Source organism: Delphinapterus leucas, chromosome 17 (genome assembly GCF_059928025.1).
Source record: "Delphinapterus leucas isolate spDelLeu-1000000601 "Yukka" chromosome 17, BTC_Dleu_Yukka2, whole genome shotgun sequence".
NCBI lineage: Eukaryota > Metazoa > Chordata > Mammalia > Artiodactyla > Monodontidae > Delphinapterus > Delphinapterus leucas.
In genome coordinates, this window is record NC_143145.1 from 6137571 (window position 1) to 6162003 (window position 24433).

Consider the following 24433-nt stretch of genomic DNA (forward strand, 5'->3'; position numbering starts at 1 on the left):
ATAAACAATTGGAGATCAAAAATGCTAACAGTACTATTTACTATAGCATCCAAAAAGGAAATACCTAGATATTTATCTAACACAATGTGGGCAGGATCCATAGGCTGGAACCTACAAATCCCTAATGAAATAAAACAAATAGGATCTAAGTAAATAGAGAGAGACACTATTTTGTGGAGTGTAAGACTCCATAACCCTCAGATTCATCTGTAGAGTCAATGCAATCCCAGTTATAATCCCATATTGACAAGCTGATTCTTGGTGGAAATATAAATTGGTACAATAACTTGGGTCAACTGTGTAGCAGTGTGTATTAAGGATGGGGATGTACACACACCATGACCCAGCAATTCTACACCCAGACTTACACCCAACAAATACACACTTCCATTCACCAAACATAACGAACAAGGACATCCAGGGGAGCACGACTAACTGAAAGCTGTAAACTGCCCACGGGTTCCACTACAGATGGATACAGGTACATGGCGGTAGAGTCGCACAATAAGATTTAGAAAAAAAAAAAAAGGGCTTACCCGGTGGCGCAGTGGTTGAGAGTCCGCCTGCCGATGCAGGGGACGCGGGTTCGTGCCCCGGTCGGGGAAGATCCCACATGCCGTGGAGCAGCTGGGCCCGTGAGCCATGGCCGCTGAGCCTGCGTGTCCGGAGCCTTTGCTCTGCAACGGGAGAGGCCACAACAATAAGAGGCCCGCGTACTGCAAAACAAACAAACAAACAAAAACCCCTGTAAATTGATGAGTCTCACAAAAAGTCTACTGAGTGAAAGATGCCAGGCATGAAAAAGTACAGGATACATGTATATACTTTCTATCAAGTTAAAAAACAGGGAAAACACATATGTACTGTTACAAATCAGGAAAGTAGTTACCTTCTGGGAGAGGTATGATCGGATGGGGTGAGAGGGCCTCTATCATTCTGGTAATATTGTGTTTCTTGATCTTGGTACTGGTTACACAGATGTGTTCAATCTGTGAAAATTCACCCCAATCATTTGTGTATTATTCTTTATTTTGAATTGATTTTTGGGGGGGGCCACACTGTGTGACATGTGGGATCTTAGTTCCCCAAACAGGGATTGAACCCGTGCCCCTCACTGCAGTGGAAGCGCAGAGTCTTAACTGCTGGACCATCAGGGAAGTCCCTGTGTACCACTCTTGACATATGTTATACTTCACCATCGAAAAAATTGGAGTGTCTTCTCCTGCCTCAAAATGCAATTTGGAGTCCTAAGTTTTCAGTACCCACTCAGCAGTTCCTGGAGGCATTGTGCAAACACACACTCACACCAGCACACATACAAGTGCTGTCCCACTTCCGCGTGCCACACAGGAAAACACAGTGACATATATTCATTCACACATATGCACACACATGTATGTATACAAACATGCACATACATAGCCACACACCCATGTGTGGGTTTTCTCCCGTGTGTTGTGACGTGTCTGTGGTCCCAACCTTCACCCCCCTCCCCAGCCTTAGCTGCTAAGCTCTTCTCACACAGGAATTCTGTGTTTTCTTTTTTGTCCCCTGCTGGGCCTGCCTCTTTGACACACAAACAAACAGTTAAGTGTTTAATGCTGACACACTGAAGCGTGCAGAGTTAAAAAGCTTTGGCTCTTAGAAATCTCAACACTGGAAATGATAGCAGGTGGCTTCACCCAGAAATTTTGAGTGACCATGTTCTGCTCTCCCCACAGCTTAGAAGAAAAATAAACAAAGGCAATGAAAACACTTCCGGATGGGTAAAGTAGTTTGTCCTGGTAGCAGACACCTCTTCCTTCTTCATAACTTATGTGGATTCATCGAGGAATTCACTCATGCACAGATTGTAAGAAGCTGAAGAAAGATCTCAAGTCAGACCTCTGGGTGGAGAAAGAAGAAAACAGGAAGAAAGAATGAAGGAAGGAGAGAAAAGAGCAAAAGAGGAGGCGGTCAAAGGAGAGAAGCAAAGGTTTGAGCGTTTTGTCTTGCAAAGTAAGTTTGGGAAGAAATCATGGCCAAGTATACACTTAAAAATCTTTGTGGTCAGTGATGAAGTGCATTGACTTTTTAAAAATTTTTTATTTTATATTGGAGTACAGTTGATTAACAATGTGCTAGTTTCAGGTGTGCAGCAAAGTGATTCAGTTCTACATATACACGTATGTATTCTTTTTCAAATTCTTTTCCCATTTAGGTCATTACAGAATACTGAGCACAGTTCCCTGTGCTATACAGTAGGTCCTTATTGGTTATCTATTTTAAATATAGTAGTGTATACATGTCAATCCCAAATTCCCCAACCCTTCCCCCCTAGTAACCATAAGTTAAGTCTGTGGGTCTGTTTCTGTTTTGTAAATAAGTTCATTTGTATCATTCTTGTTTAGATTCCCCATATAAGCAATATCATATGATATTCGTCCTTCTCTGACTTACTTCACCTAGTATGAAAGGATACATGCATCCCAATGTTCACTGCAGCACTGTTTACAAGAGCCAAGACATGGAAGCAACCTAAATGTCCATCGACAGAGGAATGGATAAAGAAGATGTGGTACATATATACGATACAATGGAATATTACTCAGCCATTAAAAAGAATGAAATAATGCCATTTGCAGCAACATGGATGGACCTGGAGATGATCATACTAAGTGCATTGACTTTTTGATGTTCTCTGATGTTCTCACAAAGGGCAGTCATAGAGCACACAAAATCAGCCACAATGCCATTTAAATCACGAACCACCACCATGCCCAATATGGTTCCGGTACACAACACTCTTGCCTGTGTTGCCAGATCACACCAGACAGTGAGCAAAGTTAGGTCACAATGATGACCGCTCAATGGAAATCTTGTGGATCTGCCCTTGCTTGGAGGTTTCTAACCTCTCCCACATCGCTGGGGTTTCCGTGGACATGTTTCACCTGTAGTTTTGTGCCTGGTCCCCTCAGCGACCATGTGGCGCCCACCATTTTCCTCTCATACCTGCCTTAGCTGATTGCCTGGATCTCTGGCCAGACTCTGATGTCTCCATCTTCAAGGAGCTATAGGCTCAGGAAGCTCTACCGAATCCCCGTGAAACCACTTCCTGTTGCTTCCAGGGCTCCACCTCCTCTAGGTTTGGTCCCCCACTGGCATTTAAAGGCTGAGAGATGACTCCCAAAGCGTTGCCCGTGGCCAATCCCAGCAACATCCCTGGAGAGCAGGCTCTATCACATATTTTCTTCTGGTCTCTGAGAAGCCTTTCCCAAGACCACCAGGTTTCTCCGTGCTCCTTTAGTATTTGTTACATACGATGATATCATTCAACCATCAGAGCATTCTGGCGAGGAAGGGATACTGTACCTTCTTATAAAAATAAGAAAACTGAGGTGCAAAGAGATTGACTTTCCTGGTGTCACACAGTGGTGAAACGGCTTCAAATTTTGACCCCAGAACATGTTTGATTCATCATGACTTAGTGCTTGTAGCCAAAATGTAATTATTGCTCACTTGTCTGTCTTCCAGAGCAGGTGATAAACTCCAGGTCTATGTCATCTTTTGGTTCAAGTTACCCATTCCACACCCCAAACAGCAGCACAGACCGTGCAATCTGGTTAATCTTTTTCCATGTGGCTAAACCCCATTCAACCTTCAGGGATTACTTACTTAAACATGATATTCTTAGGGAGCCCTTTCCTGACTCTTACCTTACTTTAGGATCGCTGGTTATACCGTCCCATAACTCCTCATATGTCCCCTGTGATAGTACTCGTTGTGCTTAATTGTAAATATCAATGCCTTAAAGAAAGGAGTGTCTGCCTCATTCACAAATGCAACCCCAGTGCCCATCACCTATTTCAGCGCCTGGCACTAAGCACGTGCATAACATGTATTTATGTAAGACAGAAGTATTCTGATGCGTGTAATAATTACTCTAGAAGTTTATTTAAAATGTAGATGTGTCAGATTCCGTGGATCTGTGATGTGACCCAGGAACTTGCGTTGGATCCATCAGTTTTCAAATTTCAATGCGGAAAGATAGTTTGCATGTGTTTATTGAGAGAGTTAATTTTTAGGTGGATGGATGGGTAGATTGATAACAATGAATAAATATTGGGTTGGCCAAAAGCTTCATTCGGGTTTTTCTGTAAGATGTTACGGAAAAACCCTAACGAACTTTTTGGCCAACCCAACTACATCCATTAGCCATTTAATTAATGAATGGACAAATAAATATAATGCCGAGCTGAAGCTACATCTGAGGTTACGTTGACCCCGTTAAGACTCATTTTACTCTTTCCTGAGTTCAGCCTAGTGAGTCTTTCCTTTGACATCTCTTTAAAGCAAACGCTCTGGGATGCACAGTTCTCTGACAATCATCATTGTATTTTACTCACCTCACCAACACTCCACGTGAAGCCTCTGCACTAAATCTTTACAGAAACAAACAGTTGGGAACTAGGAAAACTCTCAATCAACCTGAAAGTAAACACTATGTTGCCATTTAAATAACTGTCACCTCCCCACACAGTGAACTCCTTAAGACCAACACTGAATAAATGCAGAGGACACATCTATTAGCTGAAAATGAAGAAAATAGTATTTATGAAACGAGTAATTTGAATTCGATGAATGTTTATAAATGTGTTTACGTATGAACTGAATATTAACTTATAGCTTGAAAGGGTTTAATTCACCTTGGAATATCGTTTTGGAGCACAGGAAAAATAACCAGTTCACAAAGGGAAAGGCGAAGGACGTCTGCACGCACAACTGAGGTCAATTAATCAGGCAATTTGCATACATTTGAATGGTTATTTTCAGAGCCTTTTTTTTTTTTGACATTTGGCTCTTCCAGTCCCATACTGTGTTTTCAGCATTCTATTTATGCAACACGTCAATCACTCAGCCACTCTGAGTGCATCGTGATTGGCTCAGGTGCAGCCCTGGAGGCCACCGGCTTCCTGAGAACTAGTTATCTCTGCACAAAAGACATAATAACTTGTCCAAATAAGCCCTAGAATGACAAGGAGGGAAGTCAGGTTTCGACCAAACCAATGAATTTGATATAGACCCATAAAATATTGGTAAAGAGCTACTGGAACACAGTAGAAGCTCAGTAATTATTTGTTGAGTGAGTGAATAAATGAATGAGAGCTAGCCTGGATTTCAAGTATCATTGAATGCAGAGTTTTAAAAAATGATTGCAATAGTATCATTTAAACCTCTTGAAACCCACACCTTCCTCAACAGTGCTTTAACCCTCTATATGTTGCACTGAGCCATGTCTCAGGAAGATTTTGTGAAGGCTTACTGTATTCCAATTACCTTATAAAAATAAAATGTATATTTAATATGCTTTTACAATGAGTTATTTTGGTCCTTCGGGTTTTGAAAATTCCCATGAAGGATCCTCCACCCTCCCAATATCAAGGCAAAAGTATAGAGGGTCCTAATGCGAAGTCAAACAGCTAGTTAATCAAATAATGATAAGGTTAACCAGACAGACAATGATACCTAACCTCTACTCCCTGACAACAAATGCAGAAGGAGGCCATTGGTAATCAGATGTCCAAGAACTAGGAGTCAGCTGAGGGAAGAGTAATCGCACCATGAGGAGAGAACCCCATCCTTATAGGTCCGTAATGTATCTGATCGTGCAAAGCGCTATTATACGTCTCCCTCAATGTGAGTTTACAAAAGAAGCGTGGAAATGTCGTTGTCCTCATTTCGAACAGGAGGAAAAACCTGCTCTTTTTATTGGAGTGGGATATTCAAAGCATGATCACTGCTACGCTCAATTCTGATCCTCAATCTTGCCTTCAAAGCTGAGAAATGGTACAGAGAGCAGTGCAGAAAGAAAATCCATTCATTCCGAGTGGGGTTAGCACTTAGTGTTGCTGGGTCCACACCCACTGTGTGTCATGACTGTAAGGAAGGTATTCTGCCCATCCCACACACTTTCCCTAAATTTTGGAAGATATATTAAGTATTTAACTACAGACAGAGCCTCTCTTTCCACAGAGGGAATAAGAATGAAGAAAATAATGCTAGGAACAATCACTGTCTACACTAACAGTAAAAAATTAAGGTGTGTAGGGCGAATAGTAAAGCATGTCTTTCCAGTAGTTTTGGTTAGCTGGAAGTTTAGACAGAGCCTGATAGAAATATATTCTCCAAATGAGGAGGCTGGAGCGAGTGTCTTTGAAAGAAAAATAAATAATTCATGAGATGCGTTCTACTATACTGAAATCAAACTTTGCCCACCCTCCAACTTCACCAAGATCTTGATTTGGTAATCTTTCCTATTATCCTATAAGACAAATAGTTGGCATGTAAGTGCTGCGTTTGGTGACATGAACCATTGAGAGTGTAGTGGAAAGGCACTGAAGTTGGAATTACATCATTTTGTTAAAAAGAATGGCGAGTTAATATATTAAGAGCCTGCAATGTACCAGGCATTGTACTAGGCTCATTGGCATACATTATCTAATTGAATTGTTACAATAACTCTTTGAGAAGCAAATTATATCCAGTTTCATTTATTTTGCAACCAGGGCTCAAGGAATGTTTAAGTGTGTCCAGTTTCCCTTAGGCAACAAGCAGCAGAACCAAGACTTGAGCTCAAATCTCCCCGACTCCAAATCCCAGATTCTCGCCTTCGGCTCCACTACCTGGTAACCATGGGGTCCACTCACACGGCTCCCCTTAATACCTTGAGCGCTGATAACTTAGGACCCAGGAGAGTAGATTGCTTATTCCAGGCACTGAGAAAGTAAGACCTGAGTCTAATTTTCCTGAGTCTGAGAATTCACAGACTGCTGGCAGAACAGCCATTTCCCAGAAACTGGAAAGGAATGCTCTCCCCAGCCCCCCGAAACAAACAAACAATTTCCCCTAGTTGTATTCTCCATCTTTCCCTTCCGTCCCACTTTCCATTCACTACCTGTCGTCCCTGACCCATGGCCCATTCCTTCCTACTCTATGAAGGCGACATGGCACAGACAGCAGGCTTAGTTTTGGAATCAGATAGAAGTGGCGGCCGAAAGGCTGATTCCCTGTGGGATTTTAAGCAAGATGAGCTCTCTCAGGCTTTTCTTCCTCATGCATTAAACAGTGAAAATAATGTTTAAACTGAAGTATTGTGAGTGTAAAGTGTCTGGTTTACAAAACTGATCTATTATTTGTATAAACTGAACTATTACCGAAGTTCAATTCGATTCAGCAAACACTGACTAAGGGCACATTATATCAGATGACAACCAGGGTAAGATGTGGCTATTAGATTAGACTAAGTAACTCCCAGTTCAAGCCACCAACCCCAAGAAAAAGGAACTTCCTGGTTTGCTCCATGTCATATTCCTGCTCACGCTCTGCTCTCTTACGTTTGTATTTGTCTCCCGTTCCCTGCCTCTCACAGGCCCTGAGCACCTAAGGCACTGCACTCTTCCTTGGCCCTGCCTCAAATTCTTTCCTTGGTTCTAATCGCCCCTGGCGTCTGGATTTTGCTAGTCTCCAGCTGCACCCTTCTCCATCCTCCCCCGGGGCGTGACACCATGGTGCTCACTCTTTGGAAGGAGATTCACCACATTTGCACTCAAAAAACCATCCAAGGAGCTCGGGGCTAGGCTCTGGGGATTCTGATGAATACTAATTTCTGTATTCAGAGAAAGTATCAAATGTGTATGCTTTCATTGACCTCTTACAGATTTCTATCACGAGAGCTTTCCTTAGAAATAGATGCCAATGCAAATGCTCTCATCCCAAGGCTAGTTGGGATGCCCTCATTGTTCAGCTCCACAAAAAACCCCTCACAGGTCTTTAATAGCAAATACTGTAGTTTAAGTTGCTAGTTTGGGTAGTTCTTTTTTTTTTTTTTTCTGTCTGCCTGTCTATCTAATTTTCTTTCAAAGACAGAATAGGAGGTAGACAGAAAACCAGTATCAGAGAATCTGTTCACCATCCCTTACTTCTGAGACAGACACCTTGGTCCCCCCCAAAACTCCTTTTCTAAAGGCTGCAGAATGAGCCAGTCTCTTTCACACAGCTCTGTTGATTCATCCACGCGGACAAATGTCAACCAAAACGCTCATCCATTCTGAAAAATAAACCCCAAGTGAAGATGCACTACCTTATCTCCAATCAAAAACTGCCTAAAATTTTGACTAAACCAATTCCACTGAAGTTTGGTCATTTGAAGCTAAAATATATTTTCTAAAGTCAAAATCCAAGCAACTATCAACCATAGGAAAAGGATATTAACAAGTTCGTGTTTAGTTTAAGATTCAATATAAACTCTAAATTTGTCTTTATCCTGATCAAATTTTCTCCTTTGTAACAGGTGTTTTCATAGGAAACAAATTTCTATGGACTAAGTATTGCTTCTAAATATTATATTGTAGAAAAGCCAGAGTCATCAGCTTTTAATTCAATTAGCAAATTGAATGGCAGAAACTAATCAACTTTATTAAAAGGATTAGGTTTATTAAATTTTATGAAAATTTAAAGTTTGCTAATTATGAAACTAAAAAGGTTAATTATAATGAAACATGATCAGATTTGACGATAAAAATCATACATCAGATATAGATGAATTATTAAAGCTTTAACTAAGGGAAACTAGTTAGCATGTGGTTTTGAGCTGTAAGTATTTTACCCGTTCATTCATTCATACGCTAGTGATATATCTACTATGTTCTACACTCCACGTTAAGGGCTGTGCAGAATGCAAGAGACGGACTCACAGTCCTTGTACTCAAAGAATTCCCACTGAGTGGGGAAAATGATTCTTGGGTTATACAGTGGCGTCCAACATGTAACTCTGTAGTTCCACGGAGTCTTTCTTAACCTTATCCTTGTGGTGGAGTAAACTCCTGTAGGGAAGACCTGTTGTATTGGGAGGGATGATGTGCTCACCAGGAGAACTGCTGTAGAGTAAGGAGCTGTGGAAGTGGCGAGCCCATGGGAAGGGAGGAAGGGACATGTAATATACACACACATGTTTTGTACATGGATATATACATATACGTACATGTACATACATAGATTTATAAAATCTGTCCAGTCCAAAGGTCAGCACCAAAGACAGAGTGCACCATACTAAACCCTTACCTGTAAGAAGGAGACACATGGGCTCAGGAGGAAAAGAGTTTTTCTCCTGACTTCAGGAGAAGCTTCTGTCTTGAAGGGAGAGAAATGCCCCAGCTAAGGCTAACATAGTAGTCATACTGCTTCATTCTGCTTTGTTTCTGCCCAGCAACCTTTACCTCTTCAACACCAGCTCCTTTTTCTCTTGGGGGAGCAATCCTATTCCCTCCTACCTTGTGGTTTGTGGCAGAAAATATTTAGGGCAGGCTAAGCCTTGAACGTGTGTTGACTCAAGACCCAGTGCTTCCCAACCAGAGCACTTCCCTGGGATTTTGCAGAATGGGAACTAGTCCAACAAAGAGATAACTTAGGCTAGAAAGTGCCTGGGTTTCCCGTCCCATCTTCAGAAGAAGACCATAGCTCATCTGCGGGAAGAAGCAGAGGCACTGAAGGAAGGAAAAGTACTGCTACTCATTGGGTTTCTGGTTATTTTACCTATTTTACTTATATATATTAAGCTGCATCGTTGTGACCACCTAGAGGGGTGTGATAAGGAGGGTGGGAGGGAGACGCAAGAAGGAGGGGATATGGGGATATATGTATACGTATAGCTGATTCACTTTGTTATACAGCAGAAACTAACACAGCATTGTAAAGCAATTACACTCCAATAAAGATGTAAAAAAAAAAAGCTGCATCACTGCTTTCCAAATTTTAATTAGTTGACCCGAAATAATTATACTTTCGCCTGATATATTTTTAGTTTGCTTTCTGTCATTTGGTTTTTGTTTTTTTTGGGGGGGGTCATTGAATTTGATTTAAAAAAAAAAACCCTGCTTCATATGCCCCCGAAAGATAATTCAGAAAATTTGTTTTTACAAACACATACATAACACCTACTACGTGCCAGCGCTCAGAGTGGAAACTGAAAACAGATTCAGCTCCTAGTGAGGAAGATAAGAACAATGAAAGAGAACTGTCCTATTTTAACGGTATAATAAATGGGTTTGATACAGTCACGAATGCCGGGGAAGGATTCCAAGAAAGTGTCACTAGATTTGGGGGTTCTTGGTGCCCCTTCCAACCCTAAGTTTTATTATTCCCTAATTTCCGAGGGAGGAGAAATGTCAAACACTTCATATCCCATGTCACTTAAGGAATAAAGGGCAGTTTTCAGTTTACCTCCATCTTCCCTCTAAGGCTTGCTGGTTCTTTCAACAGACACTCCACATCTAACTTGATTTTCTCGAGTTTGCTAAATGGCCACCGTCGGCTGATTGAGCCGTTTCTACTGATTGCCAGGGGACTTGAATTAAAAAATGATCAATAAGATAATTCCTTACAGTTGTCAAATTCATAGTCTTTCCCAAGAAACATATGTGCTTGAATTCAGCATCTCAGCTCAACTTGGTACTGGTACATGACCTTGGACAAATTATTTCACCTCTCTAAAACTCAGTTTTCTTATCTATAAGACGGAGGTGGTGACATCTTTTTTCAGAGCTTTTTAAACTGTAAATATCATACGGAATCTCTTAACATAACATTTAACACACAGAGTTCAGTAAATCTTAGCTAACTCTGAGACAAATTGTTGGTGGAAAATCTTAAGGTTTGAGATTTCTGGTCATTTAAAATTTTGCCTCAAAGCCCATCATTCTGAATTTGTCATGCCTACCGTCATACCCAGCATGAGAAGTCTCAGTTCAGAGGTTTCAGTTCATATTTACTGATGAACCACAAAGCAGTGATTGGTTTCCTATGATTATACACACGCATGCACACACACATAACTTATTACACAAATATTTACCTCCTTCTATGTGCAAAGTTTTATAAGCAATAAAAAGATAAATCAGATATGCATCCTATTGTCAGGCACTTAAATTCAAGCAGGGGAAGACATAAATCACTGGAATGTAAGGTTGAAACAGATAATAATAGCTACAATTTATTGGACATCTGTGTACCTGGTACTTTTCATCTGGCAGTTCTGTTTCAGAAATCAAACTTTCTTTTTCCTAAGGGAAACTCTTTTTTCCCCTTCCCACATTCCCTGCCTTGGCCAATACAAAAGGGATCTTCCCTGACCCCTTGTACACTTTCAGAGGTACTGGGGAAGACACTGAAGTACCAGGAAGGATGCTGAAGTTTTCGGAAAGTGGGGTGCTTCCACATTCTCTCCATTCCTGTTCTCCTTGGTCTCCAGGACAACAAAGAACATTTAATCCACTGGACAAAGTTACCATCGGCTGCCTAAAAAAATAGGATAAATTCCACCACTTAGGTCTCTCTCACTCTTTGCCTTGTGGTCAATGAAAAAGAGGATGTATTATCTTACCTGCCATGTAAATCCTCTTGGAGCAGGACTAAAGTTCTGCCTTCCAACCTTTCCCTCCTCCTCTTTCTGGGGTTCCATTTCTGTCTGTGACCTTGTCTTAGCCACCAAAACCAAGTGAATTATTCTTTGGAACTGTAATGTTTGATCTGTATATTTTTATGTTACTGCCATGTGGAAGGCAACCCTGGAGACAGCAGAGTGGGTCAGTAGCTGGCCTCACCTTCAACTTATTGTTTATTAAGCACCAGGAATTGGGCTGTGTGATTTCCACACAGGATGCTCACAACAGCCCTAAGAGGAGGCTAATAAGAGGTTCCACTTGACCAAGACATTTCTCCGGGTTCAAAGGTTCAATCTGCAGAGTAGAAAGGTGCACTGACAGTGATTAAGGAAGCAGGATTCATAAACAAATGAGGAGAGAGGCAGGAAAGAAGGGAGGAAGAAAGGTGAAACTTTCAACTCATACTCTTGTAAAAGCCCTCTGTGAGACAAGGTGTTATCACTGCAAAACTTTTTGCTTCTCTGCAGACCTATGACTAAAATCTCCAGGGGAAGGTCAGTCCCATTAAATTTTCGAGTATTCTCTGAGCACTTACAGCATTTTACACAAAGCATGTTGCTCTGAAAGTTGCATGTGACCATCTACAATAATATGCACCAGAGAATGAGCAGTGGGCCAGACTCAAGCCAGTGGTCAATAAATGGTAATTATGAAGAAAGTTTTCTGGAGCAGAGTGGGTGTCCATCTCACTGCCTAAATCTTTCAGGATGCTACGGAGGAGTCAGAATTGATGAGTTTCAAATTTGATTTTAAATATGCAGAGTAAACACAGAAATAGAGATCAGGTAATAACAACTCAGTTTGTTTTTTGTTGTTTTTTGCGGTACGCAGGCCTCTCACTGTCGTGGCCTCTCCCGTTGTGGAGCACAGGCTCTGGACGCGCAGGCTCAGCGGCCATGGCTCATGGGCGCAGCCGCTCCACGGCACGTGGGATCTTCCCGGGCTGGGGCACGAACCCGTGTCCCCTGCATCGGCAGGCGGACTCTCAACCACTGCGCCACCAGGGAAGCTCAACAACTCAGTTTTGAATAGCCCTCTACAGTTCACTGAACAATCCCACACCGGCCATCTTGATTCTCACCCCAACCTTACGAGACTGGTAGATAGGATATAACATATTTTTTTTATTATTTTCAGGAGCTCAGAGAGCAGAAGGGTATTTCCCAAGATAACAGCATTTCAAAGTGGCAGAGCCAGGGTCTAAGTTGATTCTGTGATTTTTATCCAAAAAGTCAATCCATGCAAGCCAACAAGAAATTGCAATTATGTCAATTGTGCTGTCCCACATTTGTGTTTAGATAGCCTGGGTTATTTTAAGAACAAACGCAGGGACTCCCTGGTGGTCCAGTAGTTAGGATTTCGCCTTCCAATGCAGGGTTTGTGGATTCGAGCCCTGGTCAGGGAGCTGAGACCCCACGTGCCTCCAGCTAGAAGGCCAAAACATAGAACAGAAGCAACATTGTAACAAGTTCAATAAAGACTTTAAAAATGGTCCACATTGGTCCATTGTAACAAGTTCAATAAAGACTTTAAAAATGGTCCACATTGGGCTTCCCTGGTGGCGGTGCATGGTTGAGAGTCTGCCTGCTGATGCAGGGGACACGGGTTCGTGCCCCGGTCCGGGAGGATCCCACATGCCGCGGAGCGGCTGGGCCTGTGAGTCATGGCTGCTGAGCCTGCACGTCCGGAGCCTGTGCTCCGCAACGGGAGAGGCCACAACAGTGAGAGGCCCGCGTACCGCAAAAAAAAAAAAAAGAGGAAATCCAAAAATATCTAGAAACAAATGACAATGAAAACACGAGGACCCAAAACCTATGGGTTGCAGCAAAAGAAGTTCTAAGAGGGAAGCTTATAGCAATACAATCCTACCTCAAGAAACAAGAAACATCTCAAATAAACAACCTAACCTTACACCTAAAACAATTAGAGAAAGAAGAGCCAAAAAACCCCAAAGTTAGAAGGAGGAAAGAAATCATAAAAGAGCAGATCAGAAATAAATGAAAAAGAAATGAAAGAAGCAATAGCAAAGATCAATAAAACTAAAAGCTGGCTCTTTGAGAAGATAAACAAAATTGATAAAACATTACCCAGACACATCAAGAAAAAAAGAGAGAAGACTCAAATCAATAGAATTAGAAATGAAAAAGGAGAAGTAACAACTGACACTGTAGAAATACAAAGGATCATGACAGATTACTACAAGCAACTCTATGCCAATAAAATGCACAATCTGGAAGAAATGGACACATTTTTAGAAAAGCACAACCTTCCAAGACTGAACCAGGAAGAAACAGAAAATATAAACAGACCAATCACAGGCACTGAAATTGAAACTGTGATTAAAAATCTTGCAACAAACAAAAGCTCAGGACCAGATGGCTTCACAGGCGAATTCTATCAAACATTTAGAGAAGAGCTAACACCTATCCTTCTCAAACTCTTCCAAAATATACCAGAAGGAGGAACACTCCCAAACTCATTCTACGAGGCCACCATCACCCTGATACCAAAACCAGACAAAGATGTCACAAAGAAAGAAAACGACAGGCCAATATCACTGATGAACATAGATGCAAAAATCCTCAACAAAATACTAGCAAACAGAATCCAACAGGACATTAAAAGGCTCATACACCGTGATCAAGTGGGGTTTATCCCAGGAATGCAAGGATTCTTCAATATATGCAAATCAATCAATGTGATAAACTGAAGGGAAACAAACATATGATCATCTCAATAGATGCAGAAAAAACTTTCCAGAAAATTCAACACCCATTTATGATAAAAACCCTCCAGAAAGTAGGCATACAGGGAACTTACCTCAACATAATAAAGGCCATATATGACAAACCCACAGCCAACATCATTCTCAATGGTGAAAAACTGAAAACGTTTCCTCTAAGCTCAGGAACAAGACAAGGTTGCCCACTCTCACCACTCTTATTCAACATAGTTTTGGAAGTTTTAGCCACAGCAATCAGAGAGGAAAAAGAAAAAGGAATCCAAATTGGAAAAGAAGAAGTAAAGCTGTCACTGTTTGCAGATGACATGATACTATACATAGAGAATCCTAAAGATGCTACCAGAAAACTACGAGAGCTAATCAATGAATTTGGTAGAGTAGCAGGATACAAAATTAATGCACAGAAATCTCTTGCATTCCTATACACTAACAATGAAAAATCTGAAAGAGAAATTAAGGAAACACTCCCATTTACCACTGCAACAAAAAGGATAAAATACCTGGGAATAAACCTACCTAAGGAGACAAAAGACCTGTATGCAGAAGACTATAAGACACTGATGAAAGAAATTAAAGCTGATACAAACAGATGGAGAGATATACCATGTTCTTTGATTGGAAGAATCAACATTGTGAAAATGACTATACTACCCAAAGCAATCTACAGATTCAATGCAATCCCTATCAAACTATCAATGGCATTTTTCACAGAACTAGAACAAAAAATTTCACAATTTGTATGGAAACACAAAAGACCCCTAATAGCCAAAGCAATCTTGAGAAAGAATAACGGAGATGGAGGAATCAGGCTCCCTGACTTCAGACTATATTACAAAGCTACCGTAATCAAGACAGTATGGTACTGGCACAAAAACAGAAATATAGAATCATGGAACAGGATAGAAAGCCCAGAGATAAACCCACGCACATATGGTCACCTTATTTTTGATAAAGGAGGCAAGAATATACAATGGAGAAAAGACAGCCTCTTCAATAAGTGGTGCTGGGAAACTGGACAGCTACATGTAAAAGAATGAATTTAGAACACTCCCTAACACCATATACAAAAATAAACTCAAAATGGATTAAAGACCTAAATGTAAGGCCAGATACTATAAAATGTTTAGAGGAGAACATAGGCAGAACACTCTATGACATAAATCACAGCAAGATCCTTTTTGACCCACCTCCTGGAGAAATGGAAATAAAAACAAAAATAAACAAATGGGACCTAATGAAACTTAAAAGCTTTTGCACAGCAAAGGAAACCATCAACAAGATGAAAAGACAACCCTCAGAATGGGAGAAAATATTTGCAAATGAAGCAACTGACAAAGGATTAATCTCCAAAATATACAAGCAGCTCATGCAGCTCAATATCAAAAAAACAAACAACCCAATCCAAAAATGGGCAGAAGACCTAAACAGACATTTCTCCAAAGAAGATATACAGATTTCCAATTAACACATGAAAGGGTGCTCAACATCACTAATCATTAGAGAAATGCAAATCAAAACTACAATGAGGTAACACCTCACACCAGTCAGAATGGCCTCATCAAAAAATCTACAAATAATAAATGCTGCAGAGGGTGTGGAGAAAAGAGAACCTCCGGCACTGTTGGTGGGAATGTAAATTGATACACCCACTATGGCGAACAGTATGGAGGTTCCTTAAAAAACTAAAAATAGCCCTACCATATGACCCAGCAATCCCACTACTGGGCATATAGCCTGAGAAAACCATAATTCAAAAATTGCTGTTCATTGCAGCACTATTTACAATAGCCAGGACATGGAAGCAACCTAAATGTCCATCGACAGACAGACGGATAAAGAAGATGTGCCACATATATAAAATGGAATATTACTCAGCCATAAAAAGGAACGAAACTGAGTTATTTGTAGTGAGGTGGATGGACCTAGAGTCTGTCATACAGAGTGAAGTAAGTCAGAAAGAGAAAAACAATACCATAATCTAACACATATATATTGAATCTAAAAAACAAAAAAAATCGTTCTCAACAACGTAGGGGCAGGACAGGAATAATAACGCAGATGTAGAGAATGGACTTCAGGACACGGGGAGGGGGAAGGGTAAGCTGGCATGAAGTGAGAGAGTGGCATGGACATATATACACTACCAAACGTAAAACAGATAGCTAGTGGGAATCAGCCGCATAGCACAGGGAGATCAGCTCAGTGCTTTGTGACCACCTAGAGGGGTGGGATAGGGAGGATGGGAGGGAGACACAAGAGGGAGGAGATATGGGGATATATGCATATGTGTAGCTGATGCATTTTGTTATAAAGCAGAAACTAACACACCTTTGTAAAGGAATTATACTCCAATAAAAATGTTTAAAAAAGAAGAATATCAATTGCTGTGTTAAGGACAAATGAAGAAACAGTTATGATTTAGTTTCATAAGCTGAGAAGTCATGTGCAAAAGTGAAGAGCTTTTCTTTTATGAATGGAACTGCTGATGTTTTCTACACCATCTATTTTAATACTCATAACAACTCGGATGACGTCATACCCTGGTGCCGGTAAGGAGACAGCGCTTCAGAGAGTTTAACAGTCTTGTTCAGAGCTGTACACATACAGCGAGTTACGTGGGGGAGTCCAGATTCCGAACCCATCCTTCGATGCAAAGCCCAGATGGATTCCCCAACTCTTCTGCCAAAAAGAGAGAAGGCGTTTATGGCACTGCATTGCTTTGGGTCATCAGGAGGGCCAGCTTTGTGCACAGGAAGGAAAGCTCACACATGAGAGTTTCCAGATCAAAATGTCCCTCCTGCTTAGCAGGGAGAGGATGGCTCAGCTTTTCCTGTGAAAGGGACTGCGAGAGTTCAGTAGTATAGAATTATAGTATTTGAGTCAGCCGGCCTTGCTCAAGCCCCGATCCACGACCCCCTTTAGCTGTGCTACCCCAAAACTCAGATCCTTTCTATGTAAAATGAAGTTAATGCAACTACCTACTTTATGATGCTGCTGTGAGGATTAAGGTAGACATTTCATGTGAACCGGCCAAAAGTGGCTGCCAGCTAGTGAGCCCTCAGGAAAAGTTACATAGTAATCATGCTGTCAGCATTACCAAGAAGTTCAGGGTGCCACACTCGCATGTATCAGGGGAGAGACCCAGTGTGTGCAGTCAGGAAAGGCTTCCAAGGAAATGACATTTAAAGTAAGATCTGGAGAAGGTGTGGGGATTAGCCAGGTGAAGAGTTCTGGACATGTTTCCTAGAGCACTCCAAGGAGAAAGGATGCCATGAACAATAACTTAGGCACCAAAAATATTGGTGCAAATGAAAGACCTAGAGGTAGGTAGAAGCAAGGTCATGAAGGGAATTTGAAGCTCAGTTATGGACTTTTTCTTTTTTAAAGAATGTGTCCTGCACACAAGGCAAGTCTCTGAAGGGCTGTAGACTTGCTTTACCTGGCATCTGACAATGGATTTTTCCCAGCTCGGGAGGCTGCTTATTCCTGATTTGAAGAGTTCTGTCACTCAGGCATATAAGTCATGACAGTATATCTCCAAAATGTATCCCCCAGTTGTGCCATATCCCTTTTCTCTGTGAACATGAACCTAGCACAATCTCTTTTCTGGATTTCTGCAGCAACTTCCCAAACTACTTCCCCACACAACACCCCCGGCCCCAGCTTAATGCCTTACACTCAGCAAGCACGGTAATCTCTCTAAAGCACAATCAGATTATATCCCTCCCTGTTTAAAACCATCGAATCATTTCCCTTTCTACTTAGGAAAAAAAATCCAAAATCCTTACCCTGCTTTACACAGTCCTACCTAAACTAGATTCTCCTTTTTTAACCATTTCCATTTCCATTTGAAAACCTGTTTCTCAGGGAGACATTTTCTGACAACTCTAGGTAAAACAGCTCTGGACTCTCCCTCTTCACATAACAAAAATCGTTTCTCTCTATACATAATTCCTGGTATAGTTTTAAGAGGTTTTATCAGTATCCGGACCTATCTCCTGAATTCATTTGTCTACGTGCTTGTCATTTGTTTTCCCTCTTGAGCAGATAAATTCTGCTGGGCAGGAATTCTGTCTAATCTGCCTCTGTGTCCTCAGCACAGGGAAGAATTTATGGCACAAATTAGAGAGGAAATTTTGGTTTGGTTACCCACTGAGTGGGTATTTCTTCCAATTCTTCCAATCAACATTTAGGTTCCCAAGTTGATTTGTTCACCTTTATGTTCATTTTAAACCCTCATGTACCACAAGATTGATTATGAGACAATGAAGCTATGATCATTCTAAATCCCAGATCCTCTTGGGTCTGAATTCATCCGGCTGTTACTACTACTTTTTTTTTTTTTTTTTTTTTGCGGTACGCAGGCCTCTCACTGCTGTGGCCTCTCCCCCGCCACAAAGCACAGGCTCCGGACGCGCAGGTTCAGCGGCCATGGCTTATGGGCGCAGCTGCTCCGCGGCACGTGGGATCCTCCCACACCGGGGCACGAACCCGTGTCCCCTGCATCGGCAGGCGGACTCCCAACCACTGCGCCACCAGGGAAGCCCACTACTACTTCTAATGATCATCATCATCACCATCACCACCATCACCATCACCACCATCATCACCATCATCACCACCACCATCACCATCATCACCATCATCATCATCACCATCACCACCATCATCACCATCATCACCATCATCATCATCACCATCATCACCATCATCACCATCATCATCACCACCATCACCATCATCACCATCACCATCATCACCATCATCACCATCACCACCATCATCATCATCACCATCATCACCATCACCATCATCATCACCATAATCACCATCACTATCATCACCATCACCACCATCACCACCATCACCATCACCATCATCACCATCACCATCACCATCATCACCATCACCATCACCACCATCATCACCATCACCATCATCACCATCACCATCATCACCATCACCACCATCACCATCACCATCACCATCACCACCATCACCATCACCATCACCACCATCACCATCACCATCACCACCATCACCACCATCACCATCACCACCATCACCATCACCATCATCACCATCACCATCATCACCATCATCACCATCACCATCATCACCATCACCATCATCACCATCATCATCACCATCATCACCATCACCACCATCACCATCACCACCATCATCACCATCATCATCACCATCACCACCATCATCACCATAATCACCACCACCACCAGCAATCTTTATCAGCACAAACAACACCACCATCCTATAATAATAGCTACTTCTATCAAACACATTTCATGTGCCAGACATTCTGCCACTTTCTTATTTAATCTTCACAATGAGAGAATGTTGACAACATTTTCTTTATTTTTCAGATAGAGAGAGAGTGGCTCAGAGCTCAGAAATCTCAAATGGGTTGTTCAATCACAGAGCTAAGATGTGGGCAAGTGGGTTTCAAGCCTAGGTTGGCTTGAACCCAAAGGCAGTGCTTTCCACAGGGCAATCGTGCTCTCTCATTTTATTCTGGATTATCTCATTTCATGATTATTGACTGGACTCCAGCTCATCACTACCGTTTGGATTTTTTAAAAACTCATTTCATCCCACTCTTTCTTCTGTAAGGACTGTGGCTTGGAATTGACATCTGGCTCCTGTGCTCTCAGCCGCCCTGGGCAGAGTCCTCCTGACTCTTACCATGAAGTCCTAAAACCAAGTCCACCCTAATTCTCATTCCAAGTGGAAAACTTGAGAATATGTCTGTATAACTGGATTGGTGAAATCGAGTTATTAAGACACATTCACTGATGGGCTCTCAGGGTCCACACATGTTTTTTTGTTGTCTACACTAAGTGCTGTCTTAATTTTAATACAAAAGATTGAAGCTCAGAGAATCCAATGTCTTGATGGGCACATCCATCAGAGCCGCTGACTGGCAAGACCCTGCTTGCCAATTCCCTTGAAAAGATTTCTTAATAGAACTTAAGAGATCTTCTTGAAATGAGCGTGATGGGATGGTGCTTTTTGCTCTCATCACTTTAACCGCATTAGAGCCCAGTGCATTAAGCCTCGCTTTTGGAATTGCACCAATAATAAGCTGAAGAGCTGCAGATTTGAGTTACATCTTTGACATCTCAAGAGGAAAAAAAATCGTCAAGAAAAACATGCCTCACATTTTCTCTCCCTTGTCAGACAAATTGGTATTCTGTTGATCTTGTTTTTGAAATATCTTGTATTTCAAGCCATTAGAAAGAGAAAACACTTATTTATCATCACTTTCCTGTGATGCTTAGATGTGCGCTGTCAAGGGTGATTTTTCAGACATAATCCAGCCATGTGAGGATTGCTATTTGTGTTAATTAGTATGTGACAGATTGGATTTCTCCAGAGGGCCTCCCAACTCTTGTGGCTTATTTAAAGCAAGGAGAAACAAATTCCACTGTGCAGTAAGGGATTATGGGCCTACCATTTCCTCTGTACCACCCCTTGCCCTAAGTGGTTTTATAAGATGTTTATCTCAGATGTGGCCAAGTGTGTTTTCATGTGGTCAGGCTTCTTTCTCAGGGCCCATACAGACTGTCTCTTATCTTCCATTTTGACATCCAAAATTCTGAAGGCTGAAGGTTTTTTATAAGTATTTTGCAATAAAACATTACCTGACTTGACATGAGGCTTTTTCTAGTCTTTATCCCTTTAGCGTGGATGGGTTTGTGGGTTACTGCATAAATATTGATATTTGTTCTCCATGACCCCACTGAGGACATGACCTTTCTAAAATTAAAGGAAATAAAGAAAGGAAGAGGAAGGAAGGAGGGAGGGAGGAAAGGAAGGAAAGAAGAAAGAAAGGGAGGGAGAGAGGAGAGAATTCTAAAGCACAAGCCCTAAAACTTCCAGATACTGATTGAGAAACTGTGCCTCTATGTTGTTGACACCACATGGATATACAAGTAGTTTTCGTCAGTATTAAACCGTGAGTTCTACTGGTAGATTGATGACCAATTGCCAAGTCGGTAAAAACCCCAACCTTGTCTTTGGTCTCTAGGCAACCTCTCCTCCCTTCACTGTCAACATAGAAAACCTCTTCTGTTCTCCATAACCAAAAAGTCTCACCATATTGCAAATCCCAAATTCACTCCTCTGACATCTTCCTTGTTTCCCTAACACAGTAATCTGCACTGCTCTCCAGGAGAACAATGCAGGTACCTTTATCACATTCGACTTATAGTTAATTGCATGTCTCCCCTACTTGACTGTAGAGTTTACTCATACACTTATTTATTTATTCATTCATGCAATTATTCAAGTTTTAATGCCAGTCTTATACTGGGTACTTTTATAAGTTTGTTTTCCGATTAGTCACTGCAAAAGCCTTTAACACATTATTAATGCCTCAATTTTTACAGAAGAAAAACTGAAAACTGAGGTTCAGAGAGTTTAGACAACTTAAGGATTGTAAACTGTATACTTAGAATTTTAACTCAGGTCTTTCTGACCCAAAAGTCCATGGTTTGTGGATACTACACAGTGTCTGGGGGACATATCGTCCTATTTGCTTTGTTTTGGTCATGCTATAATGCACTACTGAAGTGGTTTTTAAATAGGTAGTTAGACGTATTATTCATTTTTTCCATTAGATGACTCAGAGGAACACAGAGATCTCCTGCCTTACTCTGCCTGATACAGTTAAGGAATTATGCCCTCGTCTTAGATTTTGACCTATTGTCTCCTGTACTGACCACGTTTGTTGAGTTTTCCTTTTATGCATGTTCCAAAAGGAAAGATATTATCTCAAAGTAATGCCACTTAAACACAAGAGAATGTATTAGTTTTAGTTTGAAGGATAACTTTATGACTGGCTACTATGACAGCTGAGAGTAAGGCCTCAGACGCTGCTCAGTCAGGGGCTTGCATCTCCCCAAGCACCCTACCTCTGATGCTGCAATACAATTATCGTGGATCTATTATTCATCCCCCAGGATATAGTCAAGAAAGGGAATCTAAGGCTTCTGTTAATCCAACCTGATTCTTTGTGTGGGTAATTTCCACAGTTCTCTTGCAAGTGACTTTTTTTGCTCAACATCATATAATGCAACTCATCTTTGCTGACATGCGTAGTGGTGATCTGTTCTGTTTCACTGCTACATGGTATTCCATTGCAAAAGTGTACCACATTTAATTAATCCATTTATAGCCATTGCATATCAGGTTTTTGTAATTTTCTTCTGTTTTATTTTATCCACTTATCCATTCATATATTCAACAGATAGTCATTGAGGGCCTATCCAGTGACAAGCAATGTTCTAGGCACTTTGGAAACAAGAGTAAACCAATGTAGCAGTGTCCTTAAGGAGCTTACATTCTCGAGTAAAGAAGCAAACAAAAATAAATGTGAATACACAGTGTGTCAGATGTGGAAAAAAAAATAAAGTGGGACGAGGGGAATAAGGATTGTTGCAGTTGGAGAACACAGTGTAGTCATGTATTATGTAGCATAGTCAGGGAAATCTTCATTGATAAGGTGAACTTTTGTATAGAGACCTAAATCTGGTGCTCTCTGGAGAAGACGTTATCCAAACAGGATGCAAAGGCCTTAAGTAAGTAGGATTTTGGACCATCTGAGGCATAGTAAGTGGGCCACGGTGCCTGGATCAGGGTGAATGAGGAAGAGTGGAGAAAATGAGATCAAAAATGTTACAGGGAAGCTAAGACAGGTAGGGCTTAATGGCCCAGGATAAAGATCTTTGCTTTTGCTGTAAGTGGGATGGGAAGTCCTTGGGGAGATGTGATGAAAAAGAGTGGCATGATATGAATTATTTTTTAATAGAGTCACTCTGGCTGCTGTGTTGAGTGTGAAGATTAAAAAAGCCAGGGATGAATCAAGGAGTCTGGTTGGGGGGTACTGTGAGAATCAACTTCAAGGATGATTGTGACTTGTACCACTGTAGTGAGAAGTAATGCAGTTATATAAATACAGTAGTATATTGATATATTAGCAGGTTTGATTTTTCATACCTCCCTGTGTCCATGCTGACACTGACTTTGGACTTTATATTTGACTTATTTTGGCCAATAGGACAGTATCAGATTGAGATAAACAGGAGGTTGAAAAACTGCTTATGTATTTCTGCTTTCTGGTCACCGTAATATCAACATGCCTGGACAAGCCTGCTTGAGGGATGTGAGAGATTGTTGAAGAATTAAATCGTTGAAGCCCAAGCCACCAAAGCTAGTCACCAGATGACCACAAACACATGAACTGAAGCCAGGTCCAAATAATCAAAACTGCTCTGTTCATCTGTAGGCTTCTCAAAAATAGTAAATCATGATTGTATTAAGGTTTGGAGTAGTTTGTTATGCAGCATTAGCTAACTGATATAATGCATAGAAAGGGCAGAGGTGTTGGTGGGAATCTTTTCTGTTTGCTTCTATTTGTTCATAGGTATAAAAAATAAGGACAGTGACTGAGAGTAAGGATTAGGAATGGCTTTTGAGGAGGTTTTTGAGTGAGAAGAAGATCTAAATTATTTATCTAGAAGAATGAGAGAGAAAACAAACAGTAGAACTCAGTAGAATAATGTATACTAAGATCCCAGTTGGGGTTAATGCTTAAAACTGTAAAGGGAGACAGGGCATTATGCCTGTGTGTTTTTCTTCAGACATATTGAGCTGCATGAGATAGGAGGCAAAGACTCGGATTTAGCCAGGCTTATTTTAGTTTTGTTTTGGAAAAAGGAGGAGATGGTGTCAGGAGTCAGCACACATTTTCTGTAAAAGGAGATACAGGAAATGTTTTAAGCCTTGTGTGCCAGAGACTCTCTGTAGTGACTACTGAACTCTGCCATTGCAGCATGGAAACAGCCACAGGCAATACATGAACAAATGGTATGGCTCTGTGTTTCCAATAAAACTTTATTTACAAAACACATGACCAGCCCCAGGTCTAAAGACTTGAGGGTATTCAGAAGGGAGTGATTATAAACTCAGTCCCTCTAATCAAATTGGGAAAAGAGGAGATTATTGAAGACATAAAGAATGAACACTCTTACACACATCGATTGGTGTAAATGTGTGTGTGTCAAAATGTTACTCACCTCGTTAACATTACTAGGTAATGGCAGCTTGTTTTCCTTACTATCTACACCATTTTATCCTTCCAGTGGCATATTAGGAAAACTCTAGTTTCCTCACATCCTTGTCAATAGTTAAT